The following is an 18,349-nucleotide window of genomic DNA, read 5'->3' on the forward strand; positions in this document are numbered from 1 at the left end:
TTATCAAATGTAAGTTTGCTTAGTTGCCATTCCTTCAACATGCATTACAGTATTTTTTTAGAGTAGTCTGTGTTTTGCTTGACTAAAAATACAATAGGTGAGACAATTACGAAACTTGATCAAGAAGAGAATGGTTGCCTTGTGCGGTCACAATGCTCCAATAATGCCAGAAAAAGCATCACAGTACTGGCATTATAGAAATATTTACCTCACTGAAAAGACTGGTACCCTTCATTGCTGTCACGTCAACCGCACTGCACGTGGACAGGCTAAGAAACTACCAATATCCATTGTGGAATTTGTGTATGTGGCATGTATGTGTGAAGATTAAGTATGTATGTGAGACGACAACTTGGGAAAGAACCAGTGTTAGCCAGGCCTGGGGGTTTGCATCACAGATGGTTTGTATCACGGAGAAAATGTGCTGTTTTCTTAAATTATACATCTATTTACAGGGCCCAGATAGGATTGAATGGCACGCTTATTTTCTGGTGAAATAAATTACTACAATAACATGCACTGTCCTAACATAAATATTAATAAGGTAATGAGTGAAACAAGAAATATGCATAAAGCTGTGTGACACATTCGAGGAAGCCCTAGCAAAAAAAATCAGACTTCATTGCTACAATAAAAAGTGAAAAATACAAATGATATGTTAGCGCCTCTCTGCTTTCGCAGTCATCATGAGTGAGGGCCTTTTTTTCTAATGCAGTTACCAATTTCTTCAGTGAACTCAGTTTCTGCCTCTCAATTTCCATCCTTTCGTCATGTCTTTTTTGTTGTTTTTCATTCTGTTTGGCAAGGGTTTTTTCGAATATGTCACACAACTTTTCTGCGCTGTCTTTCCGTGCTCTCTTTTTCTTCGGTGGGGCTTCTGGAACGCTTTCTCCACACGTACTCGGCCCTTCTTGTGTGTCCTCTGTGACACTGAAGAGCAAAAACAAAGAATTTGTTACTTCCTTCACATAGCATTTCATATGGCAGCAATGGTGAAAAAGACTCGCATTTCCTGCTGGGCTGCTGAACTGGCAATTGCACCTTTTAAGTTGGAAACAATGCATTTCTACGTGGAAACTGAATTTTGGCTGGAATGACATCTGTTTCTAGCTGGAATATTGGACTGAAAATCATGTTCAGGTGAAAAATTTATCTTTCTAGTTGGTTTCAGCTGGAGCTACACCAGTGGGATTAATTACCTTCCATTTCCTGCTGGAGGATATCACTTCAGCTTGGCATTCAGCTGCAAATTTCTTTTTTCAGATGTAACTGGTAACCCTCATCAATGTCTGTTGAGTCTGCATATTAATCTGGGTTGCTCAAGTTGGTGTCTCATGTTGAATGCTGTAGCACTAGATACTTCATAAATGCCTGCAGTAATCAGCTATGCACACACAACGAGTGGCGTTTTGAGGTTAACTGTATAACTTTGCAGCACCAGTTCACTGCATTTCGGAGTCGCAATAAATTTCCCTAGCAATTTTATTTGCAGCGTGTTGAATGTTTCAGCCATTCGTTAATGAATCATACTCTAACTTAAGTGTCATTATTCCTTTCCGTTCATTTCTGTCGCAGACATATATAAGAAGCGCATATCCTAATTGAGACCTGATGGTACCACAGAAAGTAGTTCCTTTCAATGCTACGACACAATGTTCCAATTGCATAAACTTTTGTTCCTGGCTAATGCAGTTATATAATAAACTTTTGGAGCCTCCTTGATAGCCATGAACCTTCCTTATCTAATAAAAGGCTTTCACCTCAACTTTTGGTGCACATCAACACACATTATTCACCAAATATGTAACCAAGCAAGGTGAGCTGTAAGGTTCATACATATATTGTTTAGACGGTAAGTAAAAATCATACTTCTACGACTTCCAGCTTTAACTTAGACATTAGACCTGAAGGCACATATGCACAATGTAACCAAGAGCTTGCTCATGAATTAATGCAGAATGAACTGGACACCAGTGGATTGTCTAACATAAAGGTGATATCTGAGATGAAACCTATGTATCAGCTAGAACCACGTCCATGATTAATTAATAGATACTACAAACAGGCAATTTAAACAAAATTCATATATCTATAACTGTTCAATGGTGCAAAAGTATGCAACAGCGCATTTATATACCTTCTGTTCGAACCATGTTTTGATCGTGAATGAAAGATACGTACTCTGTGCTTGACTGCATGCGGCCGGGCCCTGCCAAGAAAATTGGTCGCACACTGTGTTGTCTTTCAAGGATTTCTGCCAGTTCACTGCGTAAAAATACATATGCTATGAAGACTGCAGGCACTCTATCAGGCTTGCGCATGTTTTACACCTACCGCTCGTAGCTACATGTTCGTCTTCCCCTTCCGGACTTGTCATTGTGGTCCTTAGTTCTCCTGTACGCCCGCTCCAGGGTCTTCCACTTGTTTTCAGCCTGGAGAGGAGTGACAGTGCCTGCTGGGAACTGTGCGTTCACATGCACTGCTACATCCTCCCACATAGCCTTTTTTGTATGGAAGATCCTGGCGCCATCACAAGTTTGGGCCTGCATATATGAACAGGGTACCATGTAGTTACTGTATCTGTATACATATAAAGTGCTCACGAAAACAGCTTAGAAGCACGAACTGCTGCTGGAACATTGCGCCAATATTACCTTTTTAGGTTGCATTAACGTGGCTACAAGGACCTCCTTTGGCATTGTCCTCCTTCCTTACACAATCTCTGCTCGTATTGCTTTCCCTTTCTCAATGACGCGTCCCTTTATGTTCGTAGCCACGCTCGCTCCCGTGTGCCACCCGAGCGCATATGCTCAGCTTGCTACGAAAAGTTGGCTTCTCTTCCTAGCTAAGAAGCCTAGTAGTTGAGGTTGCTGTACGTGTAAGAGTAGTGAAAAAAAAGACCACTATATCTGTACCATTTGCTTCCCATTGTGTGTTCTGAAGCAACCAGTGGGGGTAAAAAAAGAACTCGTTTAAATTCGTGCACAATTACAGTAATTTCGTCAACAAAAGCAAACAAAAAACGATTTTTTTTTTCAAAACTTAACATGAAATTTCAATTCAAAGGTGGTGCGCGAGGAATTTACTGGCATCAATTATCATCGATAACCGATGAAGACAGATTTTAAGCATAATACAAAAAACTGCGCGACGTACGTTTATCAGCTGATATCGCATATGCATCGAAACACTTCGATGTGATATGCATGCGCTATAAGCTGCCAAACGTACGCCGGCAAGTTTTTTTCCGATGAGTACTGCTGCTCAGCATACTCAGATCGCATGCATGAACGTGCAGTCCATCGCGGCACAGAAATGAGCCGGTGCGGTGCATTATATTAAACTTCTCCACCAGATCGACGTGCGTGTACGCGTATTATGCGCGCATATCGCGTATACGAACGTTTATTGGAAAAGTTTAGTCTCACTAGGTCTCATATGACCAGAAAATTCTCTTACCTTCACGAGCTCTATCAGTAAGGAGGTCTTGGCAGGTGTCCATAGCTCCTCTTCAGGTGGCGGCGCGGCTGGAAGGGCCGGAGCAGACGCCTGCAAGACTCCCGATGTCGCACTCCGCTCGACGTGAAGCCCAGCGTTTTCATGTTCGATGAGGATAGGCTCGCCGACTGCACACACACACACACACACACAAGTCGTGGCGGAAACGGGCAAAGCATCAAATGCGTTGATATCCTACAGTCTTTTTGTTTTTGCTACAAATTGAGACCGCCGGCAGTCTCTAATCTAGAGCAGAAAAGAAGTTCATATACTCACCATCGGTAATATAAACGACCTTATTCTCGTGGAAAATGAGTTGTCCATCTTCCGTGATGCACGGCCGCGCCTGCAGTTCGCTGCCGTCTTCCGCACGTATATTTAGGACGCGGTCCATTGAGACGAGCATCCGTCGCGGTCACGGCTGCCGTTTCAAATATGGCGTCACGTGTTCAAAACCCCCGCCTCTTTTCTGTCGTCTGCTAGCTACACTCGTAAAAATCGCAGTGTAAAAAGTGTAATTTGCAAACTACACTTTTTCTTTAAAAAATGCGTTCGTGTAGGTGGGCGTAGCTACACTATTTCTACACTGGCAAAAAAATGACTTTTTGATACACTGGCTATACACTAGTGTAGGCAGTGTAGGTAAAAAAATGGCCCTACTATTTACAAGTGAGCTGCAGGAACGCTGCATGACAACAGCTCAGGAGGAGACCATTCGATGAAAAAGAGCACCTCGGCCGTGCCGCTCCCGAGGTTTTTAGAGTTCCCTTTCCCTAGGGTCCCTAGATGGGGGCCGGGCCTGCAGGGGAAGGAAGTTCTCTCTTGCACCAATCACAGCACACACACACTCTCACTCCCGAGGGATCACCCCGCCGTCATGCGCTGGGAGAGGGGGAACGATGCCATCCACGTAGCGCAGACGCCGGAATGTCCATGAGCGGCGTTCCAGCGCATTTCGAACGCGCGTTCACACTCGGTGTAGGGGAAACGCTCGCTCAACCGGGCAGACGGACGCGGCTTCCGTGGCAATCCAGGCGCTCACCCAACGCGCGTCTCGGGGTTAGTCGGCGTTCCGCTGCAGCCATGACGTTGTCTTCCCACGACGAAGGCGAGACGTAACAGACTGCCCCGCCGGGGGAAGGAGATCCCGATGGACAGGGGACAGCATCCGCAGTCCGGAGGGATGTCGCTTGAGGCTGGTCTCAACCGGAGTCGGTTGTCTCTCGGCGGTTCTGGAGCTCAGCGCACCCCGAAGGCTTCCTTTGCACGTGCAGGTTCACAAAGGGCACTGCAAGGTGACTCATGCTCCGCTAGCGTTAGAACCTTGCCGAAAACCCAACTGCTCAGTTAGCAAGCACGACACAATCCCCACTAAGCAATGCCAGGCTCTTTCCCTCTTACAAAGCCAATTAATCCCTGGGAGTAGTCCAGCAGCACTCAGAAAATTCCCACAAATGGGCACATTACACTACGAAGCATGTCTCAATTTAAAACAATAAACAAAACCAATAGGTTCAAAATCCTACACCAGGAAAAAAAACACCAGCAAACAGCAACTTTGATGCTGATTCTTGCGCTAGGGACCTCGACTTAAGCCATCGGCGTTACCGTTGAGACTACCCTTTTTGTAGCGCACCTCAAAAGAATATTGTTGCAATGCGAGGCTCCAGTGCAGGAGGCGGCCATTTTTGGAAGAGGTTGTTTGCAGCCACTGCAGAGGGCAATGATCCGTCTCTATGATAAACCTCGAGCCGGCAAGGTAGCACGACAATTTCTGAACGGCCCATACGAGACACGCGCACTCTTTCTCGGTGGCGCTGTACGCCTGCTCATGACTGGTCAGTTTACGACTAGCATACAGGACAGGGTGCTCCTCTTCTCCATTTTCCTTTTGGCACCAAACAACGCCCATCCCGCGTTCGCTAGCATCGCACTGAACCACGAAACATTTAGTGTAGTCAGGGGAGGATCGTAGCACGGGCTGACTTATTAGAGCGCTCTTTATTGTGTTAAAGGCCTTTTCCTTCTTTTCGTCCCAGACGACTGTTTGTGGCTCTGTTTTTCTGAGAGCATCCGCCAAGATACTCGCGATATCCGAATACCTGGGAATGTACCTCTGATAGTAGCCGGCGACACCCAAGAAAGACCTGATATCAGTCTTCGTGCGCGGCTGCGGGAATTCTCGTATCGCGGCAACCTTTATTTCAGAAGGGCGGCGACGGCCCTGACCAATCACGTGACCGAGGTAGACAACCTCGGCCTGGGCCGACTGGCACTTGGGAGCCTTGACCGTCAAGCTCGCGTCGCGCAGGCGGGTTAGAACCGCACGCAAGTGGGCCTTTTGCTGAGGCCAGGATGCGGAGAATATGGCTACGTCGTCTAAATACGGCAAAGCGAACATTTCCTGCCTTCGCAAAACTTTGTCCATGAGGCTAGAAAAGCAGTACGGCGCATTCTTCAAACCGAAACTCAAAACTTTAGGACGGAATGTTCCCATAGGTGAAATGAACGCCGCGTATCTACTAGCCTACTGTGTAAGGGGAACCTGCCAGTAACCCCTGACCAGATCTAGTGTGGACATAAACTGAGCGTTACGAACCTTCTCGATGCACTCCTCGATGTTTGGGATCGGATAAATTTGATCCTTAGTTATGGAATTAAGCTTGCGGTAATCGAGGCATTGCGAGGGTCCTTGCCCGGTACTTCGACTAAAATCAAAGGGGAAGTATAATCACTCTCACAAGCCTCAATAACATCCAGATCCAGCATTTTCTTTACCTCAGCTTCCATAATATCGCGCTGGCGCGGCGGCACCTGGTACGCCTTGGACCGTACTGGCTCTGCCGAGGTATGTTCAATGTCATGAGTAAGCACGGAAGTCCTACCAGGCCTATCAGAGAACAGACCTCTAAACTCTTGCAGGAGCTCGTGCAACTCGGATTTCTGCTCAGGCGACAGCGGTGCTTTCGATATCAAGTCACTAATTACCTGTTCAGTGCCTTCCCTGTTCGTCACTGAACCCAATCCCGGGAGCTCGACCGGAAGCTCTTCTGGAGCGTTTACCATCATACACACCACTGCTTCCCGTTGTCTACATGGTTAGAGCAGATTACAGTTGTAAACCTGCTGTACTTTACGCTTTCCTGGTAGCTTCACCACGTAATTAACGTCTGATAATTTTTCCACAATCTGTGCCGGACCCTCCCACTGCACATCGAGCTTGTTTTTCAGCGATGTGCTTAAAATCAATACCTCATCGCCAACCTCCAAACGACGGGCCCTAGCTTTCCGATCATAATAAATTTTGGCCCTATGCTGTGCTTTGGACATTGCTTCACCTGACAACTCCTGTGCCCTTTTTAAACGTTCGAGTAACCCAAGCACTGGGTCATCACCGCGGCCTTCCCACGATTCTCGCAGCATGCGGAGCGGAGACCGCAAAGTGCGACCGTACACAAGCTCCGCTAGCGAAAAGCCGGTAGCCTCATGGGGCGCGGTTCTTAATGCAAACATCGCTGCAGGCAGGCAAACCTCCCAGCCTGTTTTACTCTCGAAACACAACGCTCTCAACACACGCTTCATGACGGAGTGCAGCTTTTCAACGGAGTTCGACTGAGGATGGTACACGGAGCTATGTAAAAGCTTTATCCCACACCTTTCCAGAAAGGCCGTGGTCACAGCGCTTGTAAACACCGTGCCCTGATCTGACTGAATTTCCGCAGGAAAACCAACCCGTGCGAATATCGACAGTAGTGCATTAACAACCTCAACCGAGCTGAGTTCTTTAAGCGGGAGTGCCTCGGGGAACTTGGTCGCTGGGCAGATCACAGTCAAAATGTGTTTCTGCCCTGAGGTTGTTACCGGCAGGGGTCCCACTATGTTAATAACGAGCCGTCTAAAGGGCTCCGTAATGATAGGCACCAACTTCCACGGCGCTCGCGCCTTGCCCCCCGGTTTTCCCACACGCTGACAGGTGGAACAAGTCCTTACGAAGTGCTCTGCATCACGAAAACACCCGGGCCAATAGTATTCTTGCAGCAGACGGTTCTTAGTCTTTTTAACTCCTAGGTGCCCGGACCACAAACCTCCATGCGACAGGCACAACAGATCCTGACGGTAGCACTGAGAACGACCAGCTGATCGACCTCTACTCCCCTGCGGTCTAGATACTTCCGGTACATGACGCGCCTTCTTTCTACAAAACGTAGCCTTTTCTGTGCGATCCCTTCTCTTACATTGCAGCGGATATTCTCTAGGCAGCGGTCATTTTTTTGCTCGGCTATCAGATCAGAACTACGGACTTTTAACAACCTATCAAGCCCATCTGACGTCGGCGCGATGAGCAGGTCTGCCGATAGCTCCTCTAGTGTTCTCGTGTCCGGGATTCTCTCTAGCTTATCCGATGCCTTCAATGATTCAGGCTTCCTTCTGCCCTGTGCGGATATGCTCTGAATCTCAGTGTGCTGTACCTCCGACCCTTTCTCCCTGTTCGGCAACGTCGCCTCCGCAACTACCGCCTTTGCAGCAAGCTCCCGAGCTCTCGATCTGGTCAAGGCCTGAACGCTAGCCTCACCAAACACGAGTCCCTTTTCGCGCAGGAGGTGATCGGACCTGTTTGAAAATAGGTACGGATACTGAGGGCGGAGCATAGATGACACCACGGCCTCTGTCTCAAGTGCGCCGAAAGGTCTTTCAATACGCACTTTTTCTACGGGCAGACACACGCTATGTGCTTCCACGGCTTGCTTGATCCATGCGCACTCGCCCGTGAACATATCGGGTTCTACGAAAGAGGGGTGAACCACATCCATCGTCGCCGCGGAATCACGAAGCACTCGGCACTCTTTCCTGTTCACGACGAGATCTCGCATGTACGGCTCCAGAAGCTTCATGTTCTCGTCATTACAGCATACTGAAAAAATACGAGCTTAGTTTTTGCTCCGGGACACTGCGCCGAAAAGTGTCCCGGCTTCTGGCAAGTATAACACACGCGCGTTTGCCTTGCCTCGAACCTCTTCCTGCGTTCGTTGTCGGCTGCCTCCGTCTCTTTGCGCTCAGTCGGATCATTTTTACTCGCTTCCGCACCACGTTTGCCCTCCTTTGGTCTGATGGGCGTGAACTTCGGCCTCTCAAACTTCGAGCCGAATTCACCCCTTTGACCGTCCCTGGCTCCGCGAGCCCGACGAGCCACAAACTCCTCTGCTAGCTCAGCGGCTCTCGCCACGGTACTAACATCTGGCCTGTCCAAGACCCAGTACCGCACGTTTTCTGGTAATTGTCTATAAAATTGCTCCAGACCGAAACACTGCAGAACTTTCTCGTAAATACCAAACGCTTTCTCTTCTTTAAGCCATTCCTGCATGTTTCACATAAGCTTGTAGGCGAAATCCGGATATGACTCGTTTTTGTCTTTCTCAGTTTCGCGAAACTTCCGACGGAACGCTTCTGCTGACAGCCTGTACTTTTTAAGCAGACTCGATTTCACATGATCGTAATCCTCCGCCTGCTCTTTCTTCAGGCGAGTGATCACGTCGGCCGCCTCAGCGGGCAACAAAGTGAGCAAGCGCCGTGGCCACGTTTCCCGAGAAAACCCCTGCTGCTCGCACGTTCGCTCGAAGTGAACAAGGAAGAAACCAATGTCGTCTCCAGTCTGAAACGAAGGCATTGAATCAGTCATTTTGTACGATACCCGCTCTCTTTCACCGTGTGCCTGACTTGACCTACGAGCACGTTCCATCTCAATGTCGAGACGCTTCATTTCCAAAGCGTATTGGCGCTCGCGTTCCTCTTTCTCTTGTTTTTCTTTACGTTCAAGTTCCTCTTTCTCTTGTTTTTCTTTGCGTTCAAGTTCCTCTGTTTCTCTTTTTTCTTTATGTTCAAGTTCCTCTTTCTCTTGTTTTTCTTTACGTTCAAGTTCCTCTTGTTCTCTTTTTGCCAATTGCCTCTCCTCAATGGTCACAAGGTATTCCACAAGCTCGTCATCTTCAGCCTCTAACGCAAGAATAGCCTTCAGCAGTTCTGGTTTGCTGAGTTTGTCTGATACCTCCAGACGCAACTCTTTCGCAAGCTCCAGTAACTTTGGTTTGCGCAGCGTCTTCAAATCCATGGCTGCTCCGAGTGCTGCTCCTCTACTGCCCGCTATTGCCTTTCTGCAACTTACCCAGCAGCAACGACAACCCAATTACCAGCTCTGTTCCTGACACTAACAAAAGCCTGGCAAAACTCAGCAGAAGAAAGTCCCGCACTCACCAAACCTCGCAGCCAAGAATCCAGCGCAGTCGTTCCGCTGCAGGCAACCAGTCAACACACAAGGCTCGTTGCACTGCCCCCACCTCGCCGTTCTGCTGCTCAGCATCCCGTTGTCCGCAACTCTCCGCTGGCGTCCGATGTTTCGCATCCCACCGCTGCCAACCAGTTTGTTAAATACGAGGTAGCATGGTCGTGTGCCGGAGAGGGAATGAGGGACGTCGAAGACGAGGCTGCGGGAAAAGACAATGAGAGAGGACTTTATACAAAACTTACACTATTTACAAGTGAGCTGCGGGAACGCTGCATGACGACAGCTCATGAGGAGACCATTCGATGAAAAAGAGCCCCTCGGCCGTGCCGCTGCCGTGGTTTTTAAAGAGTTCCCTTTCCCTAGGGTTCCTAGATGGGTGCCGGGCCTGCAGGGGAAGGAAGTTCTCTCTTGCACCAATCACAACACACACACACTCTCACTCCCGAGGGATCACACCGCCGTCACGCGCTGGGAGAGGGGGAACGATGCCATCCACGTAGCGCAGACGCCGGAATGTCCATGAGCGGCGTTCCCGCGCATTTCGAACGCGCGTTCACACTCGGTGTAGGGGAAACGCTCGCTCAATCCTTTTTTATTGGTCCTCTCAAAAAAGAGGTAAAAAAAAACATAAAAGAAAAAGAGAGGATGATGCCTGGACCAGCAATGCTTTGCCAGGCTTAACGCCAATTCAAAATAAATGAAAAATAACTAAATGTTCCAAAGAAAAAAAAAGTAAACGAAAAACAGAGCATTAAAAAGAAAACTCATAAGAAAAGAAAACAAAAGTCTCGTCATAATAAGTTAGACGCAGGCAGATAGCCAAAGCACAGCGTGCAGTCCGCGAAATAAATAATAATAATAATAAAAAAGAAACCCCAAGTCACTGCAAAGTCATTGTCACCGTAACAGTCAAAGAAAGCACTGAGCTCCGACCACAAAATAAAAATCAGAAAAATAAAAACATAATCAAGACAAAAGAAAAAAACCGAACTCACAGTCACTCAGTCAAGGACACAGTCACAGTCACGCAGTCAAAACAGAGTCGCAGTCACACAGTCAAGGACGTAGTCACAGAGCCACAACCGGGCAGACGGACGCGGCTTCCGTGGCAATCCAAGCACTCACCCAACGCGCGTCTCGGGGTTAGTCGGCGTTCCGCTGCAGCCATGACGTTGTCTTCCCCACGACGAAAGCATCGAATGGTCTTCTCCTGAGCTGTCGTCGTGCAGCGTTCCTGCAGCTCACTTGTAAATAATGTAAATTTTGTATAAAGTCCTCTCTCATTGTCTTTTCCCGCAGCGTCGTCTCCGACGTCCCTCATTCCCTCTCCGGCACACGACCATGCTACCTCGTATTTAACAAACTGGCCTTTTCCTTCTTTTCGTCCCAGACGACTGTTTGTGGCTCTGTTTTTCTGAGAGCATCCGTCAAGGCACTGCGCGGCTGCGGGAAGTCTCGTATCGCGGCATGGGCGTTATTTTGTGCCAAAAGTAAAATGGAGAAGAGGAGCACCCTGTTCTGTATGCTAGTTGTAAACTGACCAGTCGTGAGAAGACGTACAGCGCCACCGAGAAAGAGTGCGCGTGTCTCGTATGGGCCGTTCAGAAATTGTCGTGCTACCTTGCCGGCTCGAGGTTTATCATAGAGACGGATCATTGCCCTCTCCAGTGGCTGCAAACTATAGTGACTGCAAACAACCTCTTCCAAAAATAGCCGCCTCCTGCGCTGGAGCCTCGCATTGCAACAATATTCTTTTGAGGTTCGCTACAAAAAGGGTAGTCTCAACGGTAACGCAGATGGCTTAAGTCGAGGTCCCTAGCGCAAGAATCGGCATCAAAGTTGCTGTTTGCTGGTGGTTTTTATGCGAAGCATATTACTAGAGCTACACTACAGCCCGTCGAGCGCGGCGGTGGAGCTACCATTGACCTTTAGCATGACCACGTGACACCACGTGACAACATGACGTCACAGCAGAGTAGAGATAGGCTGCCGGCTCGCGCGGTCGGCCGCGGCGGTGGAGGCTCCACATCAGAGGCGCTGCAGCTGACCCCGGGACGCTACAGCAGCGGTATAAAGCTGAGCTTGCCTCGCTCTCCGGGCACTTACGAGGCGGCCAGGTGTTGGGATGCCGCCTAGAAGCAGGGCTGATTTGAACGAGAAGCGAAAGCTTCAGCGTGCCACAGAGACCGATGGAAAGCGGGATGAACGTCTGGCTAAGCGGCGTGCTCAATATGCGGCTCGGCGACAACGTTCTACAACAACTGAAGAACAAAGCGAGGAACTTTACCAAGCCTAGCCATCAATATGCTTCGCATCTTACTAGGCTTAACCTTAGCTAAGCCTCAGCCATTTATTTTCCTGGTGTAGGATTTTGAACCTATTGGTTTTGTTTATTGTATTAAATTTAGATATGCTTTGTAGTGTAATGTGACCATTTGTGGGAATTTTCTGAGTGCTGCTGGACTACTCCGAGGGATTAATTGGCTTTGTAAGAGGGAAAGAGCGTAGCATTGCTTAGTGGGGATTGTGTCGTGCTTGCTGACTGAGCGGTTGGGTTTTCGGCAAGGTTCTAACGCTAGCGGAGCACGAGTCACTTTGCAGGCCCTTTGTGAACCTGCACGTGCAAAGGAAGCCTTCGGGGTGCGCTGAGCTCCAGAACCGCCGAGAGACGACCGACTCCGGTTGAGACCAGCCTCAAGCGACATCCCTCCGGACAGCGGATGCTGTCCTCTGTCCATCGGGAGCTCCTTCCCCCGGCGGGGCAGTCTGTTACGTCTCGCCTTCGTCGTGGGGAAGACAACGTCATGGCTGCAGCGGAACGCCGACTAACCCCGAGACGTGCGTTGGGTGAGCGCCTGGATTGCCACGGAAACCGCGTCCGTCTGCCCGGTTGAGCGAGCGTTTCCCCTACACCGAGTGTGCACGCGCGTTCGAAATGCGCGGGAAACGCCCCTCATGGACATTCCGGCGTCTGCGCTACATGGATGACATCGTTACCCCTCTCCCAGCGCGTGACGGCGGTGTGATCCCTCGGGAGTGAGTGTGTGTGTGTGCTGTGATTGGTGCAAGAGAGAACTTCCTTCCCCTGCAGGTTCGGCCCCCATCTAGGGACCCTAGGGAAAGAGAACTCTTTAACAACCTCGGCAGCGGCACGGCCCAGGGGCTCTTTTTCATCGAATGGTCTCCTCATGAGCTGACGTCATGCAGCGTTCCTGCAGCTCACTTGTGAATATTGTAAATTTTGTATAAAGTCTTCTCTCATTGTCTTTTCCTGCAGCCTCGTCTTCGACGTCCCTCATTCCCTCTCCTGCACACGACCATGCTACCTCGTATTTAACAAACTGGTTGGCAGCGGTGGGATGCGAAACATCGGACGCCAGCGGAGAGCTGCGGACAACGGGACTCTGAGCAGCAGAACGGCGAGTCGGGGGCAGTGCAACGAGCCCTGTGTGTTGACTGATTGCCTGCAGCGGAACGACTGCGCTGGATTCTTGGCTGCGAGGTTTGGTGAGTGCGGGACTTCCGCTGAGTTTTGGCAGGCTTTTGTTAGTGTCAGGAACATAGCTGGTAATTGGGTTGGCGTTGCTGCTGGGTAAGTTGCAGAAAGGCAATAGCGGGCAGTAGAGGAGCAGCACTCGGAGCAGCCATGGATCTGAAGACGCTGCGCAAACCAAAGTTACTGGAGCTTGCGAAAGAGTTGGGTCTGGAGGTATCAGACAAACTCAGAAAACCAGAACTGCTGAAGGCTATTCTTGCGTTAGAGGCTGAAGATGACGAGCTTGCGGAATGCCTTGAGACCATTGAGGAGAGGGAATTGGCAAAAAGAGAACATGAGGAACTTGAACGTAAAGAAAAACAAGAGAAAGAGGAACTTGAACGTAAAGAAAAAGAATAGAAAGAGGAACGCGAGTGTCAATACACTTTGGAAATGAAGCGTTTCGACATAGAGATGGAACGCGCTCGTAGGTCAAGTCAGGCACACGGTGCAGGAGAGCGGGTATCGTACAAAATGACTGACTTAATGCGGTCGTTTCAGACTGGAGACAGCGTTGGTTTCTTCCTTGTTCACTTCGAGCGAACGTGCGAGCTGCAGGGGTTTTCTCAGGAAACGTGGCCACGGCGTTTGCTTACTTTGTTGCCCGCTGAGGCGGCCGACGTAATCACTCGCCTGAAGAAAGAGGAGGCGGAGGATTACGATCATGTGAAATCGAGTCTGCTTAAAAAGTACAGGCAGTCAGCAGAAGCCTTCCGTCGGAAGTTTCGCGAAACTGAGAAAGACAAAAACGAGTCATATCCGAATTTCGCCTACAAGCTTATGTCAAACATGCAGGAATGGCTTAAAGAAGAGAAAGCGTTTGGTAATCACGAGAAAGTTCTGCAGTGTTTCGGGGTGGAGCAATTTTATAGACGATTACCGGAAAACGTGCGGTACTGGGTCTTGGGCAGGCCAGAAGTTAGTACCGTGGCGAGAGCCGCTGAGCTAGCAGAGGAGTTTGTGACTCGTACGCAGGAAGAACGAACGAACGAACGCAGGAAGAGGTTCGAGGCAAGGCAAACGCGCGTGTATTATACTTGCCAGAACCCGGGACACTTTTCGGCGCACTGTCCCGGAGCGAAAACTAAGCTCGTATTTTTTAGTATGCTGTAATGACGAGAACATGAAGCTTCTAGAGCCGTACATGCGAGATCTCGTCGTGAACAGGAAAGAGTGCCGAGTGCTTCGTGATTCCGCGGCGACGATGGATGTGGTTCACCCCTCTTTCGTAGAACCCGATATGTTCACGGGCGAGTGCGCATGGATCAAGCAAGCCGTGGAAGCACATAGCGTGTGTCTGCCCGTAGCAAAAGTGCGTATTGAAGGACCTTTCGGCATACTTGAGACAGAGGCCGCGGTGTCATCTATACTCCCCCCTCAATATCCGTACCTATTTTCAAACAGGTCCGATCACCTCCTGCGCGAAAAGGGACTCGTGTTTGGTGAGACTAGCGTTCAGGCCTTGACCAGATCGAGAGCTCGGGAGCTTGCTGCAAAGACGGTAGTTGCGGAGGCGACGTTGCCGAACAGGGAGAAAGGGTCGGAGGTACAGCACACTGAGATTCAGAGCATATCCGCACAGGGCAGAAGGAAGCCTGAATCATTGAAGGCATCGGATAAGCTAGAGAGAATCCCGGACACGAGAACACTAGAGGAGCTATCGGCAGACCTGCTCATCCCGCCGACGTCAGATGGACTTGATAGGTTGTTAAAATTCCGCAGTTCTGATCTGATAGCCGAGCAAAAAAATGACCGCAGCCTAGAGAATATCCGCTGCAATGTAAGAGAAGGGATCGCTCAGAAAAGGGTACGTTTTGTAGAAAGAACGGGTGTCCTGTACCGGAAGTATCTAGACCGCAGGGGAGTAGAGTTCGATCAAAGGTAGGATTTTGATGTGCTGCCTTATTGCGATTGGCAGCATCTCCCTGTAGTTAGTCTTACACCTGCTCTATCCATAGTCTGTATAGTACCATACGGCCTGCAGTAGAGGCTGAGAGCCTCAGTATTTGTGCTTCCTTTCGCGCATTTATCAGTTCTTACAGTGTGTGTATATGCTAGTTCGAGTAGCTTTTCACTTTTGGTGTATCTGGGAAGCCTTAGAACTCTTTTGTAGGCCGTTCGAATGGTTGCATTAACCGATTCTGCCTCTCTTGCCTTGAGGTTGCAGCGGGTGACAGAGCATGTAATGCGGCTGATCATGAAGGCTTGCACTATTCGGCAGAGATCTTTCTCTTTTATCCCCATCTCCCTATGTTTATTAGCTACGCTCCTGATCAGCGGCAAAAGTGCCCTCCAAGGCTTACAAGCTACTCTTCATCGTAGAGCCCATGAACAACTGGTCGAGGAGGTTCGACAACAACATCACTCTGCCATCAATACAGGGCATGACATTATCTCTCAGTGGCTACCGGGAAACAACGGCATAGCAGGCAATCACCGTGCGGATGAGGTCGTGCGAACTGTTCACCACGACGGCGACTTTGTGTCGATCCCAATTTCGAGATCAGACGCTGCGGGCAGGCTTGCGCGGGACATTACGCTTGCCGCGCAGAATTATGGGCAATTTTCCAATTCACGTTTAAAATATTTGGACCCAGATCTCCATCCGGCCTACCACGCGAGGTGAAGAAATTTTGCCTGTGGCTCGGTGTAGCTTTCACCAACCGTGACTCTTTCTTAATCGGTATCGCTGATAGCGCTGCATGTGCCATCCACGGGTATGACGAGACTATATCCCACGTTCTTTGCGAGTGCCCTGCCTACAGCGCGAAAAGGCACTCTCTCAGCCGTGCGCTGGAGCACCTAGATCGACGCCCACTGACGGAAATGAAGATTCTCGGCCACTGGCCGCGGCGATCGTCGGCGGTGAAAGCCTCCAAGGCACAACTCCGTTTCTTGTGAACCTCTGGCCTGCATGATAGGCAGTGACTTTAACGACCAATGACTTTTCATAGTGACTCAATTTTTTGCTACTCTGCTTTCTCTTTCATTCTTTTATCCTCTCACCCCTTTCCCCCCGTGTAGGGTAACAAACCATTCATTCCGACGGTTACCCGCCCTGTGTTTTCTCTTATTCCTCCTCCTTCTCATCTTGATCAGTGCTAGTACTTGTACAAGTACCCGAAAGATCTTGAGTGTGTAGGGCACAGCGACGCTGTAAAGCCGAGGCGATCAGATCGGCGTTACCAGCCGGCAAAAGAAGAAAATAAAGTTGAACGGCGCCTGCTCGGTGCGCTAACACGGCGCGGGCTGTTCGCTCGAATCGGCTAGGACTAAATACTAGTAAAACTAAATATGTCGTTTTTAAGCCAATCAATATAAAAGACTCCTATGCAATGAATATAAAGTTTGAAAACACGCTGATCAGCCAAGTAAGTGAACAAACATTTCTGGGAGTCTGGTTCTCTGAGGATCTTTCATGGACGTGCCATATTCTTAAGCTCACCACTGATCTCTCCCGAGTAGTGGGTAGCATATGCAGAATACAGAGTCTATTACCAACGTGCCTGAACATAAAATTGTATCACTCTTTATTCTACTCCAGGTTATGTTATGGCATCTTAACATGGGGCACAACGACATATTCTAACTACAACAGGTTATTTGTCCTACAAAAAAGAATGTTAAGAATGTGTGAAAACTTCCATGGAAACATCAGAAACTTACCCACACAACCACCTTTAATAAAATATTCTATGCTCCGGGCCGACCAGGTGTACTATTTCAAGTTACTTCTATGGATTCATAAATACAAACTCTATCCAACTTCCTCAGGTAATTCATCTCGCTATTAAATCCGAAACCCTACACTTAGACTACCAGCTATAAGAACAAACTATGGACGACAAACATTAAACTTTCAAACAATTAAGATCTTGAACAGAACCGATTTCAATGTAGATTTCAACAAAAGATTTCCTGTATTCAAAAGAGAGTGTAAAACTGTTTTGGTTTCAAGCGGTTGTTCCTTTGCTTTGTAAATACATTGTTGTTTTTGCATGCGTATTATCCACTAGAAAGAAGGAAGCCAGATAAAAAAAGATATTCTGTGCTTTCTCTGTCCCAAAGTTCATTATTTTAGCCTTGCTACTACCGTGTTTTTATGCATTTATTTACATTTCATTATCAGATGTGCAAATGTTTTGTTTGACTCACAAGATGCAGTGCCGCTTGCCGAAATGTAATAATTAATATTTTGTGCGGAATTTGTATTGGGGGGCCGAGGCCCCGTACGGCGTTGTTACGCCTTTAGCTTCGGCCCCCCCTTAGACACGTTCTAAGAAACAAATAAAGTAAAAAAAGAAGCCTGCCATGCTGGAGCTCCAGTTCTGGTGTTCCTCGTCGACACTGGCGCTCAATTCATGGTCTTGGTCACAGCGCAACAAGAACGGGATACGAAACGGAAGAGTGACACAAACAAGCACTTAATGCTTGAATACTTACCAACTGGCCCAAATTTCTGCCTTACTGGTGCTAAAGTCAGCATACTGCCGTTCTCCAAGGCTTGGCGTACTTCCAAGTCACCTTGACTTAATCTCCGTTCTCCATGCAGCCAACTCAGCCTCCATCGCCACGTATGGTCTGCGATCCTTCACTCTCGACCTTAACCTGCAGCGCACGTTTTTCGATGGGTAATCATGATCACCTACGTCCATCAACCCATCCTAAGATCCGACTTCCTTAGACATTTTCATCTGGACGTCAGCATGCGTCGCCACCGTCTCATCGACAGTACGACGCGCCTTGCCATCGCTGGCGTTATATCGGCGGTCGCTTCCACTGGCATCAGCACGCTGATCCCATCATGACCGTACGACAATGTCCTCGGAAACTTTCCCGAGTTCACGAGGCCTTGTAATCTCTACCATCCCCTCATGCGTGGTATAACCCACCACATTGTCACCCGTTGTCCACCCGTTGCAGCTCGTCCGCGCCGCCGTTTCGCTGACCGTCTGACGATTGCAAAACGAGAATTCTACCACATGCTCCAGCTGGGTATTATTCGGCATTCGTCCAGCACCTCGGCCTCATCGCTC

The 18,349-nt window shown here is 48.9% G+C and overlaps 1 pseudogene across 1 annotated transcript; it reads right to left on the reverse strand.

Moving 5' to 3' along the window:
- Positions 1–2,515: 2,515 nt before the first annotated feature.
- On the reverse strand, positions 2,516–8,869 carry LOC149338246 (uncharacterized; annotated as a pseudogene). The gene is made up of 3 exons (XR_016283413.1): positions 3,775–8,869; positions 3,460–3,626; positions 2,516–2,543 (listed from the first exon to the last, which is right to left on the reverse strand). The product of XR_016283413.1 is annotated as an uncharacterized LOC149338246 (transcript).
- Positions 8,870–18,349: the final 9,480 nt, after the last annotated feature.

Source organism: Amblyomma mixtum, chromosome 6, assembly GCF_055824585.1.
Source record: "Amblyomma mixtum isolate Tamu chromosome 6, ASM5582458v1, whole genome shotgun sequence".
Classification (NCBI taxonomy): Eukaryota; Metazoa; Arthropoda; class Arachnida; order Ixodida; family Ixodidae; genus Amblyomma; species Amblyomma mixtum.